Below are 20,156 nucleotides of genomic sequence, written 5' to 3' on the forward strand. Positions count from 1 at the left end.
GCCAGTGGGGAATCAGGAGGGGTCTGGATGACTGACACCAAAGGGGAAACAGTTGTGGTAGCAAGATGCTGCATCACAAGTACCTAGGCTCTCGGGGCTGAGATCCACCGTGGGGAGGGCATCTATGGCACTTTTTTCGTGGAGGATACAGACCTCAAGGGGGCTGCACTCAATGGCGGCCATGATAAGACAGCTTTGGATTCAGCTCTATGCCTGGGGGGGAGGAGTGGGATGGGGTTGACTCTCTCAGTTTGCATCCCAGTTGTGATCATGGTCTTGACTTGGCACTAGTGAGAAGCCTCAGGTGTTGGAAGTCTTTTAAAATGAAAGCTTCTCTTGGCAGTGAGATGGAAGTTGGATTGAAATGAGCGACAGTCTGTTCCCTTTTTAGGTCTCGTGGCATTAACCACGCGAAGCGCGGTCTCGCCAGAGACCTATTGTTAGCGACTCTGCTTTCCAGGAGACAAGACTGGCCACGCGCATGTAAAAGAGTCGGAATTGAGCAGGCCACGCGCACGCGAACGCACGTTCCATTGAGCAGCTTATGGTTCCCTTCCAATGCGTGCTTAGAGAGACAGTGCTTTCACTTTGTTTAAGTTTCGTTTTTACTGCTGTCCAGATGGCTCTGGGAGTGCGCGGTTAGAGCGACAGTGTTGCCAGCTTTCATTTTCTTTGCACACACGCAGAGACATACACATACGCACACACACTAGCGCACATACATGCACGCATACACACGAGCGCACAGAGACACACACCCCCCGCTGCACACACACAAGAGCGCGCGCACACACACACACACACACAAGCGCACACACACACACCAGCGCACAGAGACACCCCCCCTCCACCGCCGCCGCCACCCCCCACTTCAACTAAGCCCCACTCACCTCACTCCGGACTTCAGCCGCCACCGCGGGGCTCTCCCTCGGGCATGGGAGCCCCGCGTCACCACTGCTCCTCTGGCCGGGCACTCCGTGGGCACGGGCTTCCAGCAGAAACGGAAGTCCCGCCCCACGGCAGGTTTCGGCAGTGCACGCGCACGTCTATTCCTGCTTCCGCTCATTCTGCTCTCTCGCCCTGGGGTCGCATATCTGGTATGGATTTTACCTTTTTTTTACAATAGCGATCATTTTTTTATTGTTATTGTTATTTATGTAATGCGAATTTGTATAGCGCGAACTTTACCCGAAGGTGTTGCTCGTTATTACTGGTTTGGCCCCAGAACAGCCTGATAGGGGGACATCTTTGTCTGACTGCTGAACACTTTGTACGCTGTGGGCTGAACTCTCCTCACGACCCGTGTGATGCTTCCGGAGGGCTCCTGCTGCGGGGCAACAGGTGGAAGAGAGCCCGTGAGAGTGAAGCGGGGTCCGGCCTGTACTGCATGGATCATCTCCCGAGCTTAGTCCCGAGCTTAGACTTAAACATGCAGCTGAGGCAGCAAAGTCTTTACATTGAGAAACTTCACTGCATTTATCCAGCCAGGTTGGCCCCAGTAAAAAGAAGGAAGCACCGTAACAGCTGTGAGCCCATGCCTAAGGTGCATCATCAGAGCTGTGTGAATAATAACAGCTCGGAGCCCGTGCCTAGGGTGCATCAGAGCTGTGTAAATAATAACTGCTTCAATAGGTGCTCGATGTGCACTGCGTGATTCAACAATCTATATTTCAAGTTTTACGTGCTCCTGGGTATCACTCCCCACTCAGGAGCCAATACAGTGCCCAGGGAGACAGCCCAAACTTTCGGTTCTGCCCATCATTTAAATATTAACTGCGTCAGCCCCGTGCGTGAGGTGCATCATCAGAGTTGTGTGAATAATTACAGCTGTGAGCCCGTGCCTGAGGTGCATCATCAAAGCTGTGTAAATAATAACTGCATCATCAGAGTTGTGTGAATAATTACAGCTGTGAGCCCGTGCCTGAGGTGCATCATCAGCGCTGTGTGAATAACAACTGTGAGCCCGTGCGTAAGGTGCATCATCAGAGCTGTGTGAATAATAACAGCTGTGAACCCGTGCGTGAAGTGCACCATCAGAGCTGTGTGAATAATAACTGCGGCAGCCCCGTGCGTGAGGTGCATCATCCACATTGCTCAGGTCACCCAAATTCCTGCACTCTCTACCACACTGCTTTCAAAAACAGCATACTCTTGCACACACTCTCACTGCTCACCAATTCAAAGTTTGCTAAAAATGTTATGCACCGCATTGTCATACACAATGCCAATAACTCAAACTTTAATGCTGCGAGACCTATTGCATTGTAAATGCTTGTTTGTTCAAATTGCAGCTGCAGCAGTCAGGGCCATTCTAAAGGATTCTTAGGGCCCCGGGAAGACATATTTTGGGGACCCCTGTTTAGTACAACTTTCAAATTATTACTAATTTCCAGCAAGTTCAGGCTCTCATAATGCCCAAAAATACCAATATATATACTACAAACATTCAGAATTAAGAAATGTATTTGTGTGTGATTATGGAGCAGATTCAAAGCTAACCTTGACATAGTCTGGAGTTTGTAGCAATAAGTTGGATCTAGAAGTGGATGGCAATGAGAAATTCTCATTTGGAAGATTCTCTGCCAGTGGAATATTCTCCAGTAGAATTTCATCCATCACACTGCCCCTGTAGCAGAGGATATTCTGTAGCGGTATACACCAATGACGAAACAGGGCATCTGTTTAGGCAGGGTGTCTGGAGTGGAACAACCCCCCAAAAAAATTAACAATTTTTCTTGTAGTCTAGTCTTTCCCTTCAAATCAAGTAGGGTACTGTCTTCATCAGGCCTCAAGAGATCAGCATTGTAGCAGCAATGGCAAATTCCCTTGAACCCTTGGGTGAATTGTCCCTCCTGCACAACACATGCGTAGGGAAAACAGAACAAGCAATTAAGACACATTAGGCCTTTGTTGCTTGAGTTTGAAAATCCCTTAAATAACAAAAGACAAGAGGCATATGGCAAAACTGGAACAGTTTGTTTAATTAAACAATACGTCCGGGAGAGCAGTTGAAGGCACAAAGTCTGAGGATTGTGTCAATTTACAATCAGTATGCGCCCTACTTTCATACAAAACATGATGTGTAATAAAAGTTTCCAGCTTACCATATATGGTGAGGAATGATGGTTGCTGCCTTTGGATTTGTAAATGAATTGGTTAATGGTTACCACAGGTGGGTTTCGACCTCGCTTGGACACAATGTGGCCAGTGGATAACGTATCAAGATGTCCGGCATGGGGAGCGCATGTTCACTGTGTGCACTAAGTCTGGATTGGCTATGTGTTCCTAACTGATAAGGCATCTGACTTTTTATGTTGTTTTAGGAGCACGCATACTCTTTCCAGCCACGTTTGCCTTATTGGTTAATCTCTCTTGACCCTTGTAACGTTGCTGCGCCTACTTGTGGGATAGCATTTGCCTGCAAGTTGCACACCCTCCTACCTGTAACTTATCAATCAGCACTCCCGGGCATTGGTCTCAGGACCTATTTGCCTACGTATTTGCTAGTCAAGGTTGATGTAGAGTTCACAACGGGCGAGCCTGGTAATAAGGATGAGATTTAATTTTCATTGTTGAATGCATCAATTTCCATATTAATATTTCCCTTGCTAGTTTTTTGACAGTTACATTATTTGGAGCCACTTGTTCCTTATGCTCGCGTTTGACAAAAACTTCCTTCCTATTTACCTGCATTCTTCCCAATTTGAGGACTGCATTTTTACAGCAGGTTATCCACAATTGTGCATTTATTTATAACGTTTTATATAGCGCGAACATGACCCTCGGGTGTATCAGAGTGCTTTGCAATATACAGTTGTTGCTCCATTCAGTACAAAAGAGGTAGATAGGAGTATATAGGTGGCATAGTAGACTAGTAGTTATTAAGGAATGTGTAACCCCACATACCAATAGCAACATAATGATAACTGGCAACAGTGATTTACATAAACCAGATAGGTATTGTGAGAGTCAGGAGAACCAATTCGAAAACCACTCTTGCTCATGGGCACTTCATTCTTTGCGGATGTTTCTTTGTAGATTTTACAGTACTTGAACGGCAAGCGTCAGTGTTACATTGTCCATATCATTCTTCGTGATGTTGGCACGCACCTCTCTCTTCATTGTGGTCATTAATTCCAGTACATATCAGTGCTGCATTTTCATGAGGCGGATTGCTCACAATTCTTCTTTGATAGAATTGAGGCCAAGCTCAGTGAAATCATTTTGAGCATCTCCCAGTGGGCTATTTGTAACCAGTGGACATTAGCTTTTGTTTGCAAGGTGAAGAAGGGTATCAACCCCCTTGCCCCAGCTGTGCTTCTATGAACAGTCCAAATTAATCTGGAATGTCTTTGAGCTGTCCTCAGCCAAAATACTCTGCGGCTTTCCTTTCACATGCTTGGTGCAGCAAGGTTTTCTTTTTACTTAACAGGTGGTGGTACAAGTCCGATAACTCTTCTCCAAGAATGACTAGGGTCGGAGGAGCTACGACAGCAAGCAAGATGGTCGCATAGTCTCCCGGCTCCGCTGACCTCCGTCTTACGCTCCAAGATCCTGTCACTTATCCTGATTTCCTGCCCCGGATCCGTGTGTGTGAACTAATCTGCACTCCGATGGTGTGATCCCGGGGTTTTTCTGACATTGTGGAGCTGAGTAACGTCGAGGACCGATTTGTGGCCTAACCCTGTCTGGAAGCCGGGGTCTCGATTGATGGCTTAATTAGGGTCTGGTTTTTTTACTTGGGGATTTGGGCATTTTTCTTTGATTATATGTCACACGTGTAAGCAGACAAAAAGATGTACATAAAAAATTTACTTTTTGTGTTCTGCACTTTAAGTGTGATATGTTCTTTTTGGTTTCTCTGACTCCTCTTAATATTCTATTTTCTTCTACCAAGTCCTGAAGAAGGTTTTCAACTTCTATATTCCTCAGACAGGGAAGGAATTGAGAAGGTAGTGCCAGGATTAATTCATTACTGAGATTCTTTCTTCTTTGCCCAGTGCGTACGACCCTCCCTCTCCACACCAATGCCTTCATCAGCCTTTTGGTAGAAGGGGTGATAACAACAGGGAGGAATATCAAAAGGGAGATTATTGATATGAGGGATTTCACTTGTCATTAAGAAAAATAGAAAACCGGTTGAGAAAGGTGTGGTTGATAGGGTAAATGGACACATTTACTCAATTAAGTAAGGAATTGGAAGAAGGCGGAAGAATCGGAGTAATGAAGATTACCGATAAGTACACAAAGCATTACTCATGCACTCCTTAAACAACATAGTCTAGCACACTGTTTGTGAGCAGCATCCAAAACATGTTCCACCTGCACAAGAAAACGTGCCTGGTTAGGCAGAATGAGATAATGCAGAGCAGCGTAGCACCCAGTCTGGTACTTTCAAAAATACAACTGTCTTCAGATTCTAATATTATAATAGCAAAATTTCATTATGTAAGAAAAAATGTGATAAGACTGCTCTCCACCACAGAGGTGAGATGGTGTCACGTACTGTTACAGGTAAGCAACTTTTCATTATGCTGTCTAAGCCTATCCCAGGTTCAGATGCTCTGAATCTAATGCTAAGTAGTATCCCTTCTTGAAGCTAACAATAGTAATGACTACATTAAAAATATTAGATGCAGTGATGGGCTTTGGTTTCTCAACTGGTTAAGGCCCCAAACACTTATCGAACATATTCTAGGCGTAACTTCTACCGATTTTCTCAATATTATGGTCAGACCACAAGGCCACTGATTCAATCTAAGGCTCTCCTTGGTCTTCAACAAACAAGTTACTCAGAGGACTGGTTGTTGCTCCTGTACCAGAAGCAAGGTTAATAAAGGACAGCTTCTCTTGGCACTTAAGAGGTAGCCTTGTACACTTCCATTTGATGTAGATAGTGCTGCGGAGCAATACTTTAAATGACTGATGACAGTCCTTGGTGGGGTTGCACCCTTACGCAATAATAAAACCAATCGAAATAAACCATCAGCACCATGGTTTGGGGAATGCTTAAGAACCATGAAAAAAATGCTGTATGCTTGAACAACTATGGACAACATATTACGAGCAGCAAGATAAATTACCCTATAGTGAGGCTATTAAGGAATATAAACATGCTGAAAATCTTGGTATTATACTGCAAAAATTAATGGTTAAAAAAACCCTGTAAGAGAATTTTTTAAGTGATAAATAGTCTATCACTTTAAAGCAACTTTCTGAACTAGGTCACGTCACAGGTGTTTTGCGAATAAATTAGCTATCTTATTTCAAATAAAATGAAGGATATTTCTCATGATTTCCTGTGTGCAAATGGGTCTAATGTTTTGCAAGGTCATGCAGAATTTAACAAGAGGATGAATGTCTGCAAAAATGTTCTGCACTGAGTCTACAAAAGTTACTAAACTTTTTGCCCAAATTAAATCAGATGCCCAACTGACCCTTGCTCTCCTCATATTCTCCAGCTTATCATGATAACACCGCAAGTCTGCTCACTGATGTCCTCCTGTGTCATCATCCTTATCTAAGGATCTTTGGAGACAGGATTGTTTTATCTGAAGCCCTTCTGTGTCATCATCCTTATCTAAAGATATTTGGAGATGGGGTTGTTATATCTGATGTCCTTCTGTGTCATTATCCTTATCTAAGGATCTTTGAGGATGGGATGGTTTAATCTGATAACCTTATCTGTCATCATCCTTATCTAAGGATCTTTGGAGACAGGATTGTTTTATCTGAAATCCTTCTGTGTCATCATCCTTATCTAAAGATATTTGGAGATGGGGTTGTTATATCTGATGTCCTTCTGTGTCATTATCCTTATCTAAGGATCTTTGAGGATGGGATGGTTTAATCTGATAACCTTATCTGTCATTATCCTTATCTAAGGATCTTTGAGGATGGGATGGTTTAATCTGATAACCTTATCTGTCATCATCCTTATCTAAGGATCTTTGGAGACAGGATTGTTTTATCTGAAATCCTTCTGTGTCATCATCCTTATCTAAAGATATTTTGAGATGGGGTTGTTATATCTGATGTCCTTCTGTGTCATTATCCTTATCTAAGGATCTTTGAGGATGGGATGGTTTAATCTGATAACCTTATCTGTCATCATCCTTATCTAAGGATCTTTGGAGACAGGATTGTTTTATCTGAAATCCTTCTGTGTCATCATCCTTATCTAAAGATATTTGGAGATGGGGTTGTTATATCTGATGTCCTTCTGTGTCATTATCCTTATCTAAGGATCTTTGAGGATGGGATGGTTTAATCTGATAACCTTATCTGTCATCATCCTTATCTAAGGATCTTTGGAGACAGGATTGTTTTATTTGATGTCCTTCTGTGTCATCATCCTTATCTTAGGTGGCTAAACGTTGCTGGTCTGCAAAAATGTTCTGCACTGACCCTATAAAAGTTACTAAACGTATTGCCCTTAATTAAGGAAGGTGCCCAACTGATCCTTGCCCTCCACATATTCTCCAGGTTACCCGTGGTGACATTGTGAGCCCGCTCACAATGTGCAAGGCTGCCATCGAAGTTGGTGTTTTTCCTACAAAATGGAAGGAAACCACTGTAATTCTCATTTTGAAAAAACCTACTGCTAACCCTAAGTACCTAAAAATGTATCATCCTGTTACCCCTACCAGCATAGGCTCTGTGAAGGCTCTAAATCAGGAGCTGTTTTCAGTGTCAGATATGTGTAAACAGCTGGACGGTTCAGAATCTGGTTTTAGGGCAGCCATAGGACGTAGACGGCTATAGTAGCATTGACTGGTGATATTAGGGGCATTGTCAACTGAGGGGGTTCAGCAGTTCTTATTCTGCTGGGCCTCTTGTGGCATTTGTCACTGTGTCCTACCCCTTGCTATAGGCTCACCTGGAAGATTATATGATTAGGAATAAGGCTCTACAAGCACTAAACTTCTTTCTAGCGAATAAAGCCCAGATGGTAGCCTGCACTCACATCAGGGTGGCTCCTTACAAACTGCCATGTGGGGTCCCGTATGGGTCATCTTTTAGCCCTACCTTTTTTAATTTCCATATATTTCCCCTCTTGACAACTTGATTAGATATTTTGGGCTTTTTATCATCTCATGACAAATGTGACTCAAATATTTGTCACCATAATGGACAATCCAGAGAGTGGATTGTTCTAAATTGTCACATGTATGCAGGAACTGGGGGCCTAGATGAAAACAAATTGTTTGAAATTGAATGCAGAAGAAACAAAAGTTCTTGTTTTTGGAAAGGAATCGCTGTGTTGGCCCCAGACCTGCTGGTTTTCTGAGTTTGGGACCCTGCAGACGCAAGTAAAATCTGCCAGAAATCTTGGAGTGAAATTGTTGACAAGTTTATCTTCTCCACGCACAAATTCAACACGTCACTTCTTTGTGTTTGTATATTTTAAGAAATCTTAAAAAAGTCAGGTAGTGGATGTGAAGAGTAGGTAGTAGCCAAGATATTTTTTTAATATAGTGTGTTCCACCATAGTCACTTACCTTGTTTGAACATCTACACAGTAATGTGTTGTGAAACTGTCAACAGACCACCGAGGCACTGCCCTACATACATCTAAGAACAAAGGGGGTCATTACGATGGCGGTCGGATTGTCGCGGGGCTTGGGACTGGCCACATGTAAGGTGGCGGTCCTGCACATGAGATTACAATGCGACCACCACTGTGCCGGTCGCATCGTGCATCTCTAACATTGCAGCAGGTGCTGCTGGCTGCAGCACCCGCCGCAATGTCCTAAATGCACTGTTTGCATTTCCCTGCACTGCATGGCAGGCATCACGCGGTGCCTGGCACTTGGTGCAGGGAAATGTAGGGGGTACGATAGGTACCCCCCCAGTGCACACCCACCTCCCCCAACACAAGGGGGGCCCACAACAGGCCCCCAAATGCAACCCCGCCAGCGTGTAAATGGCAGTTGAACTGCCATCAATGGCTGGCAAAGATGAAGCATCTAAATATGGAGGACGGTGCCTGCTTGGCACCACCACCATTCTTGGTATGCTTTCCCGGTCCGCCAGACAATCGGAACGATTGCCTGTAACGGACCTGACAGCAAACTGCCTGCCATCCTAATTTGGCGGGCGGTGAATGGCCGCAAGTTGGTGGGGAATCCACCACCGGCAGGCTGCCGGTGGTGGATTCACTGCTCTCGTAATCAGGTCCAAAGTTTTTCCATTGCTAGCCAGTGAAACTGCCTTTTGCTTTGTAGAATGTGATGTAGGTTTAGAGCATAGTGATTTGTCAGACAAAGTGCAGCATAACTAAATACACTGAACTATCAATTCTGCTACGGCTCCCTTTCTGATAGGCTTGCCATGTAACTGTGGAGTATGGAAATAAAAAACTATGTAAAGCATAAGAGCTTGTTGAACACTCGTGGCCTCATTCACAAAGGTAAACTTAATCTGTGCAGGTTTACCATTTTTTTGGTATTCAGAAACTAAAGGTTAATTTATCAATAGGAGTTTTATGGCTGTAGAGACTCCATGCTCGTGGTGAAGCCTCCGCATACAAAAGATAGGTCTGTCCTATCTTTTTATGTGCGGAGTTCTACTACCAATAAGACCTACTTAAAAAGTCTGTATGTTTGAGGCAATGAATTTGCTACTGCTAAACTGTGGAATACACTTCATCTCTCTTCAAGAACTGAGCAGCCATGCTGTTCTTCAAAAGGTTCCCAACACGTGGCTGTTTACCATCTGAGCAGGCTTTCTGTTGAAGAGATTCTTTATCTTGAATATGAATACCCTCCACGGTTGCGACTCATTAATTATTCAGTTATTATATGCCTGGTATGTGAAATAACAAAGGGTCATTCTAGACTTCAGATGTACAGAAGGTACAATATTTCCAAACAGATGCATGATCTGAATAGAATGTGCCCATCAGATTGTAAATCCAGCGAGGTGACATAAGTTTGAGTATAGATTCTACTCTTTTCGGTATATTCAGAACTAAAAGCTGAATTTTCCTTTTCTTCTCAGTGTTTACTTTCAGTGAACAAATTATTTTGTTGGCTGATGAGTTTGGTGTGGGAGAAGACACTCCAAATTTACATCTTGATTGAGCAAAGTGAGCAAGTCTAAATTTTCCAATACAGCTGTAAAACAAACATGGCATTGGTAATAGGTCAGGCTTATGAATGAAAGGGCCTTTTGTGTCATTGATGGGTATAGGTAATCAATAAGTCATCAAACATGCACTCTGTCACTTATCTTTACACTCATGCATCCATTCATCCATTCACTGACTCATTCTTGCAACCACCCTCTGACACAACCGGCAATAAAACAAACAGAAACTTAGCAACATATGCAAGATAAATTAAAAGAATACAATTAGAAGAAAAGAAACATACTGCTGTCTAAACAAGATGGGCGTATGGTAATCTATGAGACACCATGTAGCAAAATAACTATCTGCAGGCTTTAATCGCGAGGAGTAACAATCTGGCCTTAAATACCCTTTGATTTTTAACATTTGCCAAACAATGTCAGGCCTACCGTATGTTCAGAATACACAACCGGGCATATAGCTTTTATCATTAGCTTGTCACAATAACCATCTCGAGCCCATTGTACTGAGTGTAAGCTTTCCTCGAGGCAACCATCTGGCATACAGTCATAAAATTACAGTTGCCAAAGCAAAATAGTCTCTCTCCTAACAAAGCCTAATAAAGATTATTATAGTGCACAACTTCTGTCCCACGGTTTGTTCAGGTAACTCAACGACACGAAAACCTTTGTCTAGAACGCAAATCTGTGAGATTCCATGTAACAAAATACCTGCCTTCATGTTTAATACAATATAATTACAATCCATAGTTACAACCCTATTACATTTAATGCATGTTTTTCACAATAAATTGGTCAGGCCTACTGGCTTTGTCATCTCACATCTCACAATAAAAAGATCAAACCTATGAAATCTGAAATGCTCTTTCCCAAAGAACCAATGAAGCATTTACGCTTTAAAATTGGATTTATACGTTACCCAACCAGTGCTGCAATCCCAGGGTTGACCCTCTGACTTGCATGTCCTGGGTGCCTTGTCATCTCTGTTTTCATCCTCACTGAAGTGCCTCCAGGTGTTTTTTTGCAGTAAATGCTTCACTCGTTGCAGAACACCATCTTGTGCAGTGACCGCACAAATGGTTTCCAGTGGGACAGCCGGTGGTCTGGCTTGGTCAACCACAAAATGAATGTATTCTTCCGCAAGCGACGGTTCCGATGCACATGAGGGTTTGGGATGTCGAGACATGTAATCCACCGGGTTAGCAGACTTCCCGGGTTTGTGTATAATGGTATACGTGTACTCCTGAAGACGCAAACACCATCGTTCTATCCGGGGAGGCATCTTTGCTCGCGGGTTGCCGAAAATGGTGACTCGTGCCTGGTGATCCGTGACCAACGTGAAGTGCTTGCCATACACAAAGATGTGGAATGTTCACAAGCCCAGATGACTGCAAGGCTTTCCTTCTCAGGTTGAGAGTACGCTCTTTCTGTATCGGTCAAACACCTGCTGGCATATGCGACGAAGTGCCTCTGATCGGTGTCATGATCAAACTGCGCAAGGATGCTCCTAGCCCTACAGGGCTGGCGTCGACCGTGATCTCTGTTTTCCTCTTAGGATTAAAATAAGCTAGGTTATCCGCAGATTCCACAGCTTTCTTGATCTCTCAAAATGCTTGTTCACATTGTGGAGTCCACTGGAATGGCTGCCCTTGCTTGGTGAGGTTGCGCAAGGGGTAGCTAATTGTGGCGTAGTCTCTTATGTATCGAGCACAGTAGTTCGCCATTCCTAGAAAAGACCGAACATCACCTACGTCCTGCGGGCTTTTCATGTCATTCAGCGCCGCTATTTTCTCGGGGTCTGGTTTCATCCCTGCACCTTAAAATATGTGTCCAAAGAATTTTAGCGTGGACTTATGAAATTCACATTTCTCTTTGTTCAGGGTGAAATTGGCATCTAGGAGGGCGTGACAGACTCTATCTAGTGCCGTGTCATGATCTTAGTATATGGTGCAACAGTGCAAGATGTCGTCGCTATAGTTCAGTGCATTGGGGATGTGGTGAATTGTCTTTCCTATGGTTTCCTGGAATATCTCCGCGGCAGAGGAGACTCCGAAACTGAGCTGCTTATATCTGAAAAGTCCGAGATGAGTGGCAAAAGTGGAGATGGATCGTGACTTTTCATGTAGCTCAAGCTAGTGGTATCCTTTAAGGTCCAGCTTGGAAAAGACTTGGGCTCCATTGAGAGACGCGATCATATCACTCAAATGTGGTCCAGGATGACGCTCTCCCTAAACGGCGGTATTCGGTACCCGCATGTCCACATACAGGCGCACTTTGTCTGGGGTACCCTTTTTTGGCACGATCACTACTGGGGAGACCCAAGGGGTAGGTCCGTCCGTTCTCTCAATTATGTCTGCCTGTAAGAGTTCTTGTAGTTCATCTTCTACTGCCTTTTGGAGGTGGAATGGGACTCGCCTGTGGTGCTGAGCAACAGGAGTCACCTTCTCGTTGATGTGTAGACGTACCTGACATCAAGTCATTTTCCCAAGCCCAGTGAACAATTTGGGGAATTTGTGGATGATGTCTGGGTCGTCATTTACTGGATAGAGAATCTCTACTAGTCTGAGTCGCTCAGCGGTGGGGAGGCTGAGGTGGCAGTCTGCTTCAGGTCCTTCAATTACATGAATGTGGGCGGGTATGGTGTGATCCTGGTGAGTAAGAGTGGTTGCAAATTTCCCTAGGCATGGAAGCAGCTTCTTAGACATCCAAGTATACACCCTTACATGGGCTGGGCTTAATGGAGGGGTCGGCTTCATCCTCCGGTACTCAGTCACTGGGATGTAGTTTAAAGAGGTGCCACTATCCAGCACAAATTTCGTCACATGGTTTCCTACACAGATGTCCAGTCGTGGATACTTCTTCAGTTGATCTGGGTCAGCCACCATGCAGATGTACTCATCGCTATCTTGTGACACAGGTGACTGGGACCTTGACTCCTGTGACGGCGATCTCCTCAGCCACTGTGACCTCCGTGATTCTTTGCTCGATCGCGAGGATCCGGTGGACGATTCTGGACGGTCTTGGACTGCTTTGGCATGGTGTCTCTCAGTTGTCGGGCGAGAGAATCTGACCTGATTTTTTTGTTTGTCTTTCCGATATTCTCCGCACACATTCTCAAAATGATTGTCTCTCCCACATTTTCGGCATTGTTGTCCGAGCGCGGGACATGCATCAGTGTGTGGGAAGTCGTAGCCGCACCGGTAGCATTTGAATTGACGTTCCCGTCTTCGGTCTCTTCTGTTGGAGTCCTGACGTCTCCGACCAGTATGTGGGTGATGTGTCTTGGGTCGTGACGTCCTCTGTCCTTCACGAGAATGTCGGCGGGTGACGCGTGAATGAAGTTGGAATGCCTGTTCCCGTTTCTCTGTGCGTCCCGCCTCCATTTTCTTCGCATGCTCTTCTGCCTGGTCGTGAACCCTGGTCATCTCTTCTATTTCATCTAGGGTATAACTTTTCTTGAGAAGTCGTCTTCTGAGAGATTCTGACTGGCATCCCTCTATAATGCGCAGTCTGAGTGCGTCTTCCGTGGAAAAGTTGTCGAAATCACAGTATCGGGCAAGTCGCCGAAGTCTTGTTATGAATGTGCTCATTGGTTCATCTTTCTCCTGCGCTGCTAGGTTAAAGGAGTATCTTTCGTAGTCTACGTTCTTCTTGTGCAGAAACTTTTTATTCAGAGCGTCACGTACCTTGGTGTATGACCCCGTATCATCGGTAGGCAATTCTTTGATGAGCTGGCTAACTTCCTTCCCTACAAGGTTGCGCAGGGCAATTAATTTCTGATCCTCTTCTGTGACCTGAGACCCTTGCATGAAGTCCTCGAAATCTTCAAGCCATTCGTCCCATCGGAGACCCATTCCCCCTCTGGGAAACGAGTGCAACCGGTTCGGGGGTGGGGGCGTAGATAGGAGACGCCCATCATGCCTGGTCTGTTGATCGCAGCTGGGCCTTGGGCTCCTCTGGATGGCGATCCCGGCATCGTTCTCTTGTGCCTTGCTTACTCCGAGTTTATGAACAGTCTGTTTACTCGGAATAGAGGGATATCCTCCCTTTTGCAATGCTCCTATCATCTCTGGGTAGGTTCACGGTTTTGAGCGTCACCTTCAGGGCTTGACTTTACTTGGGTTTGATGGAAAACCTTGTCTTCTGTCTTCGATTTGGTGCTGAATTCTAAATTTGAGGCTTGAATTTGCTTGGGCTTGTTGGAAAAACCCAGGTTGCCTGACCTTAAAATGGCCGCCCGCTATCCCTGATAGGGGATAGGTGGAGAGGCCTGACTTTAAAATGGCCGCCGCATTCGAAATCTCATTCTTAGCCAGATTTGGTTCCAGTTGGCATTCCCCAGCCTTTCTTCCCTAGGTCGGGCATCCACCGGGCGCGCTACGCCGGGCCTCTGGTCTTCGCGTGGCCTCCCTTTTCTACTCGGCGGGGATTTCGCTCAACAGGTATGACCGGGGTGGGCTCCCGACGTCAATACCTCGGCGCACATTCCACACGCATCTGGGGTGGGCACCGAGTCGACAGCGTAAGACTGCGCTGCATTTGACAACGCTCCACGCAGCATCCAGGCCATGGAGCTTGGTTTTCGAGTGCTGCGATGCCGTTGATGCAGGCTCCGCCGCGGCACTAACTCGACAGGCGCTCTAGTCGCAACGGCGACTTTCAACACACGCCACCTCAGGGACAAGGTCGCCGGCTTCAGGGACTAGCACCTTGGCACAGTGCAGTCCATCCCACCCTCGTCGCCAGTTGTAGTGTCCCTCAAGCAATGAGGACACTGGACACAGGTATTCTATCTGCACCAACTTTATTACTCGACCCTTTCCCTAACGTCCCTACTCTAACTGACCCTCTTTCCTGTTATTCCCGGCCCCTCCCTTTCCTGTCTCTCCCACGTCTCCACCCTCTAACCACTAGACTACTGACCACATTACAGTCTCTGCTTTTCATGTAGCTTCAAAAAGAGTCCTTTTTCAGTATTATTTAGTGCAAACTTGAGCAGCAGTTACATAACACAAGCACATATTCATATTTTTAATCATGTCGACGTCGGGCTCTATCCTGTTCTCTCAGCCCGTAAATCGACAGCACTAGCTTTACACCACAACCTCTCCCACAAAAACGGCCGAATTTTCAATATTATATACAATATAGACAAAGTCATAGCTGTTGTTTATTTATCTTATGCAATTTACAACCATTGACAGTAGTCCTGGCTTGCTGCAGGTGAAATATCACTTGTATTATAGATCTGGAGGCAAAGACAGAAGAAGTCGGGCGGCACACTATGCTAAATACAGATTTTTAGCTTGTGTTTTAATCGACGCCCTTTTTTACACAGGCCACGTACCTATATGACACCCTCCACTTTTTTCATCCCACTTAAAGCTCAGGGGAATACTAAGCAGTGGTACAGCGCCCATTAGAGAAAAGCTGTAATCAAAAATGCGATCACAGCACCAAGAGACGTGAAATCTAAAGTAAAGGCAACTGAAGTCAATTATAATGCAGGACAATCACAATGTGACAGCCATAGACCGCACCTGAGGCGGAAGCCGGGAGATACGATCAACAAAAACCTAAGCACTGTAATTTTTTTTACAAAAACTGTAATTTTACCTGTTATTCACATTGCCCAGAGCACTCCCCCTCCTCTCAATCGCCAACTCTGTACCGCGCAGCCGATATTAACGCTGCCGCGGGTCTTAGCAAAGTCTCTGCCGCCATTACCGAGGGAACTGAGGCCACGCCCACCTTCCTGAGGCCACGCCCCCTCTCCCCTCTATAAATTGTGCCAGAACCGGACGCGCAGCGGACGCGCCAAAAGTAAGCCCGTCTGTGCCCGTCCGGGCACAGCCGGCCCTAGGCCCAGAACCTATGCCCGACTCCACAAGGGATCGCTACAGCTATACTCAAAGAGGCCTCTTGTCACTCAAACCCACTAAAAACTCTAACTGTCACTATATTCATAAAGGAGAAAAGACCTTCCTCAACTGCGACCTATGTAGCTCACCTCCCACCACTGATGGACACTACGCCCTTCAAATGGCCCTCCTGAACTGTAGGTCCCTCCCGAAACACTCCCTAGAGATAAATCTCCTAATCCAGGACCACAAGCTAGATATCCTGTTCCTTACGGAAACGTGGCTGACACTCAATTTCGAAGCCGATATTGTAAGTGCCCTCCCCCAAGGATTACTAATCCATTTCCAGAACAAACCCCTTGGTAGAGGAGGTGGTCTTGCCATATTATATAGGGATAACTTTGTATGCAGAGCAAAAGATAGCGGCATCGAAGACTGTGAGAGCTGCCATTTCTCTATACAAATATCACCCTGTTAAATAATCCACAGGAACTGGTGGGAATATAGGTTGATTTATTAAGCAGCACAGCAACATGAACAGCAGTCTCTTGGTCCACAGGAACAGTGCAACTGACCTGAAGCCAAGAACACTGTAGTGTTCTAAGAACACTTAAAGGAAAACATGCAGGATTTAAAGGTACAGGAAAATGCAATGAGGTGAAAATGTAACACATCTCCCTTTTATAGGAAACAAAGAAAGAGGTTAAGAAAATAGGAAACAAAGAAAGAGGTTAAGAAACATAATCATGAAATTTCACAGGAAATGATCTGGAGCGGTCAGATAATTTAACTCTTGAAGCAATGGAACTGTTAGTAGGCTTAGGAGAAGAGGATATGGAAGTTTGCTGCATAGTGGGACATTTTGCAACCCGCTTTACGTTCCATAACCTGCCATCCTGGGTAATGACACTATTTCTAAAAACTTTTACAAGTTTCATTGGCTTACTAAACTTATCGGAACATTTTGAAACAAGACCAGGTCTCTTAATCCTCACAACATCTCCCACAGAAAAATCAGGAGATTTAACATTCCACTTTTTGTCATACCACAATTTGCTTTTAGATTGTTTATCCTCAACTTTCTGAGAGGCTTGTTCGACCAACTCTTGTGAAAAAGACTTGTTGAGACATTTATCCCTGAACCACCAAGGACAAATGGTAGAAGCAGGATCACGTCCTTTGAGCAAACGAAAAGGACTGACTTCAGTGGTTGAATGAGGAGTAATTCTGTAACACCACAACTTTTCTCTTAACAAGGTTTTCCAATCTGACCCACACTTACAGACATCAAACCCTTCAAAACTCAATTAAAACGCTCCACCAAACCATTTTCATGTGGTTCATAAAATGAAACCGTGTTGTGCTTGATGGAATGTAATTTAAGAAAACTCTCCATTTCTAATGAGGTAAGTTGCACCCCATTATCCGTGACCAAAATGGACGGACAGCCTTCTCTAGAAAAAACTTCCTTAAAAAATTCTACTACAACATTGGTGGAAGTAGAAGAAACAAACTTAACTTCTGGCCATTTTGAGTGGTAATCCATAAGAACAAGGGCATAGCGGGAATCAGAGGGAAGACACATAAAAGGACCAGAAATATCAAAGGCAAGTTTTTTCCAAGGCAAAGTGGGCCAAGGGGTTGTCTTCAATGGAGGAACATTTACTTTCAACATTTTGTCGTTTCCTACACAAACAGCACACTCTCTAACCTTGTGTTCAACCAAACGATCCAAAGATGGCCACCAGAAATAATTCCTAATCAATCTTTTCATGGCCGACATACCTGGATGTGATTTATGTGCAAGATCTAGAATTAGATTTTGTATATCAAAAGGTGGAACACATTTACCAGATTTAAAAACTAAATCATTCTCCAACTCAAGTTCGGTTGAAACATTGAAAAATGGCATATAATTTTCTTTTAACAACTTTTTATCGGGCCAACCTTCCAGAATGAATTTTTTAATATTTTGTAAAGTGAGATCTTGTTCGTCAGCAGTTTTCCACAAGTCTTCAGAAATCTCAGTGAAAGAGATAGAAAGGACATCCTGCAAGCAAGTAACCACATCAGTATCATTCAAACTCTTGCACACAGCAACTGGAGATGGATGACGAGACATAAAGTCTGCCACCACATTTCTCTTTCCAGGGACATACTCCGGAGTGAAAGAATATTCTTGGAGTCGTGAAGTTAGTCTGGAAATGCGAGCTGTGGCATTCCAACCTCCACCTGGGGACAGAATGTTAACCAATGGCTTGTGATCGGTTCTCAGAATAAATTTATTTCCCCAAATGAAATTTCTGAAGTGCTCAATTGCCCATACGCAAGCTAAAAGCTCTTCCCCAATGACAGCATATCGACGTTCCGTATCATTGAGGGTACGGGACGCAAAACATACATTCCACTCATCTTTGCCGGACCTTTGAGACAACACAGACCCAAGACCATACATACTGGCATCCACCGTGATGACACACAATTTATTCAAACAGAATGGTCTAAGTGTAGGAGCATGCAAAATATCAGACTTGATGAGTTCAAATGCTACCTGTTGTTCCCCTTCCCAAACAAACGAATTACCATGTCTCAACAGCTTCCTCAAAGGCTCCATTTTGGTGGCAAAGTTATTTACAAATTTGCTATAATATTCACACATTCCTGCAAAGGATAATAACTGGTCTCTATTTGTTGGCGGAGGAGCATTACTAATACCATCTACATTCGATCTTTTCGGTACTACACCATCACCAGATAATGTGTGTCCCAAATATTCAACTGAAGATTGAAATAACTTGCACTTGCTGGCTTTCAAAGTTAAACCACTTTTCCTTAACTTTTCACACACACAGCGTAAATGACCAATATGGTCCTCAACTGTACCAGAAAAAATTAAAATGTCATCTTGGAAACACTTTACAAACTGATCCACATCCCTAAAAATATTGTACATGACCCGTTGAAAAACTGAGGCAGCTGAAGCCAAGAACACAGTCTCCCTCTCTGGCCTACTGGTATACCGCCCACCGGGATGCCCCAACCGGTTCCCTAGTGCCCTAATAGAAACCGTTACTATACTAGCAGCCTCCACCCCCAACTTCATGATTCTTGGAGATCTCAATCTCCATTTTAATGACCCCCAGGACTCGGTGGCGTCCGATCTCCTCCTCGACCTTACCTCCTATGAACTGAAACTGGTCAATTCTGAGGCGACACACAACAAAGGTCACCTGCTTGACCCGATTTTCACCAACATCCACGCGCTGAAAACAACACCTCCCCATCCCCTCCCATGGACTGACCACTTTTTGGTCCCTCTCTTCTGGCAAATCAGAACCATGCCACCTCAATCCCCCCAAGACGCGTTTCATGGACAGAGCCTGGTCCAAACTCTCTGTTGAAGAATGGTCCTCCATACTAGAACAGTCCTACCCCTCACCCTGCTCTCGACCCGGCGATTGCAGATACGAACTTGAAAACTGGCTCACCCACTCACTCGACTCTATTCTTCCCAAAAGAAGCACTCAGAAAAAGGAGAAGAGAGCTAACCCCGCCCCTTGGTACACACCCGAGCTAAAATTATTAAGGAAAGGATGCAAAAAACTGGAGCGCTCCTGGAGGAAAGACGGGACAAGATCCAGAAAAGATGAATATCGCACCGCCATGAGAACATACAAAACGGCCCTGCGTAATACTAAGAGGCAGTTCTTCGACGAAAGAATAAAAAATTCCTCCAACTCCTCTAGAGAAACCTTCATCATTAAGGAATTGCTCAAGGTGCCGGACCCCCCTTTGGCGCAAGACACCTCGGAGGACAAATGTAACAAATTGGCGAACTACTTTGACGCTAAAATTCAGAATATCTTAACCACCCTGCCTCAAGTCAATCACGGAATAGACTTAAGCAGTCAGCCAGCTAAACCAGCCATTCAGCTGGATACTTTTGGTCCTGTGTCAGTGGACGAGGTACTCAAAACTTTGGCCACCATCAAAAGTGGCTCCCCTAGCGACCGGGTACCCATGCGTATCCTAAAAATGATTGCACCCACCATCGCTACCCCTGTTACTGACCTTATTAACACCTCGCTGCATCAGGGAGTGGTTCCTCCTGGTTGGAAGAGAGCCATTGTCAAAGCCCTTCTTAAAAAGCCGCTCCTAGACCCAGCGGAATTGGCCAATTACAGGTCAATCTCCCTACTCCCC

At 44.8% G+C, this 20,156-nt stretch overlaps 1 protein-coding gene across 1 annotated transcript in view; it reads left to right on the forward strand.

Annotated features, from left to right (window-relative positions):
- Positions 1 to 20,156, forward strand: part of LOC147725638 (uncharacterized) — a 261,971-nt gene that overhangs the window by 171,942 nt on the left and 69,873 nt on the right. The gene's annotated exons all lie outside the window — the stretch shown is intronic.

Source organism: Lissotriton vulgaris, chromosome 3_2 (genome assembly GCF_964263255.1).
Source record: "Lissotriton vulgaris chromosome 3_2, aLisVul1.2, whole genome shotgun sequence".
NCBI classification, from domain to species: domain Eukaryota; kingdom Metazoa; phylum Chordata; class Amphibia; order Caudata; family Salamandridae; genus Lissotriton; species Lissotriton vulgaris.